Source organism: Schistocerca gregaria, chromosome 9 (genome assembly GCF_023897955.1).
Source record: "Schistocerca gregaria isolate iqSchGreg1 chromosome 9, iqSchGreg1.2, whole genome shotgun sequence".
Lineage (NCBI taxonomy): Eukaryota > Metazoa > Arthropoda > Insecta > Orthoptera > Acrididae > Schistocerca > Schistocerca gregaria.
The window spans coordinates 221,728,348-221,735,429 of NC_064928.1; the positions used below are offsets into that span (position 1 = coordinate 221,728,348).

General features: G+C 45.2%; 1 protein-coding gene across 1 annotated transcript in view; it reads right to left on the reverse strand.

Annotated features, from left to right (window-relative positions):
• Positions 1-6,399, reverse strand: part of LOC126292016 (peroxidase-like) — a 607,040-nt gene extending 600,641 nt beyond the window's left edge. Inside the window, exon 1 of the mRNA XM_049985808.1 lies at positions 6,372-6,399. The gene's annotated coding sequence lies outside the window, so the exon portion shown is untranslated. The remainder of the gene's footprint in view (positions 1-6,371) is intronic.
• Positions 6,400-7,082: the final 683 nt, after the last annotated feature.

Genomic DNA, 7,082 nt, shown 5'->3' on the forward strand with positions numbered 1-7,082 from the left:
TCTGGTGATCGTCGAGGGGACACTGAATAGTGCACGGTACATCCAAACCGTCATCGAACCCATCGTTCTACCATTCCTAGACCGGCAAGGGAACTTGCTGTTCAAACAGGACAATGCACGTCCGCATGTATCTCGTGCCACCCAACGTGTTCTAGAAGGTGTAAGTCAACTCCCCTGGCCAGCAAAATCTCCGGATCTGTCCCCCATTGAGCATGTTTGGGTCTGGATGAAGCGTCGTCTCACGCGGTCTGCACGTCCAGCACGAACGCTGGTCCAACTGAGGCGCCAGGTGGAAATGGCATGGCAAGCCGTTCCACAGGACTACATCCAGCATCTCTACGATCGTCTCCATGGGAGAATAGCAGCCTGCATTGCTGCGAAAGGTGGATATACACTGTACTAGTGCCGACATTGTGCATGCTCTGTTGCCTGTTCTATGTGCCTGTGGTTTTGTCAGTGTGATCATGTGATGTATCTGACCCCAGGAATGTGTCAATAAAGTTTCCCTTTCCTGGGACAATGAATTCACGGTGTTCTTATTTCTATTTCCAGGAGTGTATATATACAAAGTCGTTTTAGTTACACTATTTATAACTCAATAACGGCTGGACCGATTTGCCTGAAAATTGGTGGAGAGGTAGCTTAGAACCAGGAGACGGACATAGGATACCTTTTATTCCGTTCGACCGCTGTAAGACGTGGAATAACAAAAACGCATCTGGCATGGTATAACAAAAAGCAAATGACAGCTAAACATCTATGGTTAAGTATCAGTATATATCATTATATAAAATTTAAAGAAATAATTTGTATTTTCTTTGAATCATCATTAACAATGCTGCGACCAAGACAATCGAATATTTATCGACAAAGCCGTAATGCAAGAGGGATATAAAACATTGCGAATGAAAGGACTGAAGAAGAACAACAAATTGGCCGTGAAGAGCGGGGCGTTAGTATGGCTCGGCTTCGAGCTTCTCAATCACAAGAGCAAAGCGAGGCAGCCCGTGAAGCGTCTCGGTTGCCAATGCGAAATCGTCTAGCGAACAACGGAGATTAACATGTAGGTAATTTTGGACGCCCAAGAAGAGATTTATGATTTGATGATTTGAATTGAGCAGCGTTTAGATAGGGTTGCAGCAGTGATTACTTGGTTCAAATGGCTCTGAGCACTATTGGACTTAACATCTGCGGTCATCAGTCCCCTAGCACTTAGAACTTCTTAAACCTAACTAACCTAAGGACATCACACACATCCATGCCCGAGGCAGGATTCGAACCTGCGACCGTAGCAGTCGCGCCAGTGACTACTGCTTGCATTCTTGCGTTTGCATTGGGCCGATAGATGTTGTTTGCGAGTATTGTGGCGCATTGAAGTTTTCCGGAGAAACGCACGGATTGTGCTGCCTCAGTGGGAAAGTGAAACTGCCATTATTGACTGCGCCACCTGAGCCATTGATTTCATTGCTTTGAGGCGGAACACCCGAATCACGTCATTTTCTTGTAAACACCAAAATATACGATAGTTGTTTCCAAATGACCTCATTTGGGGTAGACGGTATCGAAGAACGAGGATTTAAACCGACATCATTAAAACACTTAATTTTTTATTTGTATTTCCTAATAGAAAATTGAACTTAACATCCAAAATATGATTATTTATTGGCTTTAAGGCGGAACAGAGTTCTCCGGGTCAGCTAGCAAAAAATAAACATAAGGAGGAATAGAAGCTTCTAAAATGTCGTATAACAGAATAATGCTGACGAGTAGGTGGATAGATCTGAAAATCGACGAGGAGGTACTGATTCGAATTAGGGAGAACAGATGCTTAGGGTACAACTTGCCTAAACCAAAAGATAGGTTGAAGGACACATCTCGAGGTTACGAGTTCTGTGTCCTCAGCTGAGGACCTCCCATCTGTCTGTTAGGATTATATAGGCGCTGGGTCTTTCAGGTACAGAAACACATGAATAGCGACTAGTTAACCCTCACCAATTTATTCCTTAAAAACACATTATAATACATTCCAAAACAAAACGAAAAGTACGCACCACGAAATAATTATCCGAATGGGACGGAAGTCAGTAGATGTGATGTACATGTACAGACAAACAAACAGTTTCTAAAATATTGGATGAATCGTTCAAGAGAAAGAGCTTGACAAAGTGAGCAAACCAATAACGCTTTAGTACACATGTGGTCTTTATACATGCAGTTATTCGGCTTGGCATTGGTCGATAGAGTTGCTGGATAGCCTCCTGGGGGATATCTTGCCAAATTTTGTTCAATTAACGCTTTAGATCGTCGAAATCATGAGCTAATTGAAGAGTCCTGCCTGTAATACCCCAAACGTTCATAATTGAGGAGAGACGCAGAAACGTTCTTGGCGAAGGTAGGGCTTGGCAAGCATGAACACAAGCTTAGGAACTGTTGTCATCTGCTGGCGGGCATATCTTGGTGATGTGTAAGTCCGGGATGGCTCGCCATGAAGGGCAACAAAATGGGGTGTAGAATATGGTCGGCGTACCGCTGTGGTGTAACGGTGCCGCAGATGACGACCAAAGGGGTCCTGCCGTGAGAAGAAATGCCACCCCAGGCCATCACTCTGATATCTTGGCAATATGGCGGGTGACAGTCAAGCTGGTGTCCAGATGCCACCTGGGGTGTCTCCAGATACGTCTTTGCTGGTCATTGGGGCTCAGTTCGAAGCGAGGCACATCACTGAAGATACATGTAGTCCAGCCAATGAGGTTCCAGACCGAAGACGTTTGTGGAGACGACCCGGAAAGCGTTTGGATACCAACATGACAGTCGCCCGCTGTATGGCTTGACGACAAGGAATGATTGTCTGGGGGGTGCACACTTCTTTTCACAGCAGGACCTCTTTGGGTTTCGTCCTCAGCGCCATTGCGGCACAGCGGTACGTCGACGATTATCTACGCCCAGTTGGCTGCCCATCATGCAAGCCATTCTGGACTTACATTTCAGCAAGGTAACGCCCGCACGCACATGGCGAGGGTTTCCACTGCTTGTCTTCCTGCTTGCGAAACCTTACGTTGGCCAGCAAGGTAGCTGATTCTCTCCTCATTTGAGAACGTTTGGAGCGTTATGGGCAGGTTCCCCCCAACAGCGCTCCAATTGGACCGAATTTGGCACAGGAATCCCTCACTAGGATGTCCAAAATATCAACCATTGCCAACTGTGGGCCGAAAAAGACGTATGTTCCTCGTCTTAACAACGCGAACTGAAAAACAGCGCAGTTCTGCGCAGCTGGCCAGCCACACGATTGCTGCTAGTATGTGTGTGAGTGAAGGCGCCTCTGCGGCCGGCGTTTAGTGACACGGTAGTCTTCAGTATTCCAAAACAGCGCCAGCTCGAGTTCGTGTACCCACGAGAGACTGCTGCGTCCAAATGGTTTATTTGGTAATGGAGAGAAGTTTGGAAGGTAGATGGGGGTCGATACTCGATAGTGTAAGCAGGTTAAAATGAATTGAGGTTGAAACAGGTATGCAGAGGTGGAGCATTTGCACAGGACAGCGTATCGTGGAGAGCTGCCGCTAATCAGTCTTCAGACTGTACAACATCAACGTAGTATAATCTTGATGCGTACAATAGTAACAAATACGAGTGGCGTTTGGTAAGTACTGCAACACATATTTTACCCCGGCCAATTTCAGTTGAAAAAATGCGGAATTTTTTGTGGGACTCCATCGAAAACTCCCACTTCAACCCCTATTGTTTCATGAAATTACGGTAGGTGGCGCCGCTATACCTAAATGGTGTCTGTAACACAGGTTCGTTCCAAGTAGGGAGGTGTCGTAGAGTTTCTTTTGGCGGAAAAACTGAGCATTGCAGATGTTGATATGCGCTTGCAGAAGAGCTACGGTGACGAGGCAGTTAAGAAAAGCACGGTGAGTCGTTGGGCGAGGTGCCTGTCGTCATCACGACAAGGGTGCGGAAACCTGTCCGATTTCCCGCGTCCCGGCTGGCCGCTCACAGCTGTGGCTCTTGCAGTGTTGGGACGTGCGGACAATCTCCCTCGAGATGATCGACAGATCACAATCAAACACTTGGCTGCTCAACTGGACCCCTCCGTTGGTAGTGCTGACGCACTCGTCCACCATTCGCGGTGCTCAAACGTGTGGACCCTCTGGCTTACTCGCCTTTTAACAGAGAGGTCACAGTTCGTAGAAATTGATGGAAAGTCATCGACCAAAACAGAAGCGACTTCTGGCGTTCCTCAAGGTAGTGTTATAGGTCCTTTGCTATTCCATATCTATATCACCGATTTGGGAGACAACCTGAGGAGCCGTCTTCAGTTGTTTGCAGGTGACGCTGTCGTTTATCGATCAATAAAGTCATCAGAAGATCAAAACGAACTGCAAAGATTTAGAAGAAATATCGGAATGGTGCGAAAAGTGGCAGTTGACCTTAAATAACGAAAAGTGTGAGGTCATCCACACGAGTGCTAAAAGGAACGCGTTAAACTTCGGCTACACGATAAATCAGTCTAATCACTGAAATGATACAGGATTTTGGATGCACATCACTAAAAAAAAGGCGTTTTTCGTTGCAACGGAATCTTCTCAAGACATTCCAATCAACAACTTTCCCCCTCGAAAGCGAAAATATTTTGTTGACACCAACTTACATAGGGAGGAACGATCACCAAGATAAAATAAGGGAAATCAGAGCTCTTACGGAAAGATAAATGTGTTCATTCTTACCGCGCGCTATACTAGATTGGAAGAATAGAGAATTGTGAAGGTGGTTCGATGAACCCTCTGGCAGGCGCTTAAGGGGGGTAGGACGTCAAACGGGCCGACTTCGAGAAGGAGAGGCACCACAGGACATTTTAATTTCCACTGTCTATACTTTTACAAATAAATTCATAAAACTCTGTCAGCATGACCAGGAAGGATTCAGGATTCACAGTCATAGCAGTGGAAGTACAAAACACAAAAATAATATTTGTTAAAGGTGAAATTTAATGATTTTTTCACTTACTGTTTTCTGTTTAGGTACACTTTTCTTCATAAGTAAGAGAGATTCCTCGATGATTTTTGCTCAGTTTACAAACCATACATACAGGTGTTTGAAACACTAGAATTTATTTAACCTACTTAAAAATGAGTGGTCTGTTACGTTTTAAACATCGTGTTTACAGAAAACTCGAATTTTTTAGTTAATTATCTCAATTTTTACCTCAGTTTTTAACATATTTGGGAAATTCTAGAGTTTCATACGCCTGTAAGTATGGTTTGTGTGCTGTGCAAAATTCATCGAAGAATCTCTCTTACTCATGAAGAAAAGTGTACCTACAGCAACAAGTTCAGTCAATACCAAGTGAAAAAATGATGAAATTTCACATGTATAATAAGTTTGTTTTGTTATTTTTTTGAACTTCCTCTGCTATGAGTATGAATCCCGAATCCTTTCTGGTCATGCTGACAAAGTTTTACGAATTTATTTGTAAAAGTATAGACAGTAGAAATTAAAATGTCCTATGGTGGCTCTCCTGCCTCAAGTCGTCCGTTTCACGCCCCACGCCCCTTAAATGTGATTTGCAGAGCATCCATATAGATATAGATGTAGAAGACCGTGAAGAGCAACGAAGGACCATTTGCGCGGAATTGCTTGCGCGTTACCAAGCTGACTGTGACAATTTTTGGTCCAACATCGACACAGGCACTGAAAAAGGGGTCCATCACTTCGAACTGGAAACAAAACGGCAATCTGTGGACTGGCTCCACACCGTCCCTTCTCTGAAGAAAACGTTCAAACCACACCCTCAGCTGGTAAAGTGATGGTGACAGTTATGTGGGACTGTGAAGGGTTATTCTGTGCGGTGTTTGCCCTCATGGTGCAACGACCAACTAGGGCGAGTATTGCGCTACCCTCAGGATATTGAAGAAACGACTTGAGCGCTTTCTTCGCCACAAACATGGAAACCTCCTCACCCATGAGAACGCGAGGCCTCACCCGAGACTGCGCACTTCATTGGATTGTTCCTCCTCATCTCACCCTCCGACTCCCACATGTTTGGCCCAATGAAGGGTGCGCGCCGCGGGAAGCAGTACGTGGATGTCGAGGAGGTTTCTGATGCAGCGAGGCGTTTGGCTCCAGGCGTCGACCAGTGCAGTGGTGCTATGCGGGCATACGGGCCTTGCCAGTAAGATGGCGTGAGGCCGTCGCACTGAGCGGACATAATGTTGAAAAGTAGAGTTTTCCAGCCAAAAGGGTGGGGAATAATATGGTGCATTGGAATCGCGAATAAGACCGACCTGCTTTCAGAGAAAAAAATTGTTGCACTACTTTTTGAACGCCGCTCTTACCATGGTAACAAACGCAGAACGAGTGCTTTAATTTACCTGCGACGTTCGGCTGACGATGTCTGGTGCGAGGAGACATTGGGAAGCGGAGCTTCAGCCCTTTTAAGTAGCTGCGATATCTGGAGTTTCAGCTGCAGATAAGTTTTTTGACGTCAACGTAAGACTATCGTATTTCGTAAAATGCCTAAGCACAGATTGTGCGGTTACAACTACTTAGTTGTCACGCCGTGTGCCTACCTTCAACATTATTAGTTTGGATGATTTACTGTCTAACGTATTACCGTTTATCAACCAGAAAAACAAACGGTTGGGCAGGCACCAAAGCCACCTCTCACGTTGTAAATAATTAGTGTTAGTAGCAGTGGTGGATTTATGAGACGACGGAGGACGGCGACCTATCCACGCACGTAGAACTTCACCAAGCTTCATTACTTCTTTCAAAGACACTCCTCTTTCGCACAAATTTTCTTCCCTGCGTTTCATTCCGTACTGTTCATTATGCGTATCCACCTCCTAAACTGGTGATTACATTTAAGTCTATACGAGTTCATTCGTTAAGCTCTAGATACGACAGCAGTGAGACAACCAAACTATTTTCTGCAGCTGCATCTAATCTCCACAAGCCGACTCGAAGTGTGGGGCGGAGGGTACACTAGTACTACCATCATATGAATGGCTTATTTCAATAGTGGTTAAAGTCCATTTTTGTTCATATTGAGATACAGAGTCTCAAAGTTAAATGAGCGCTGA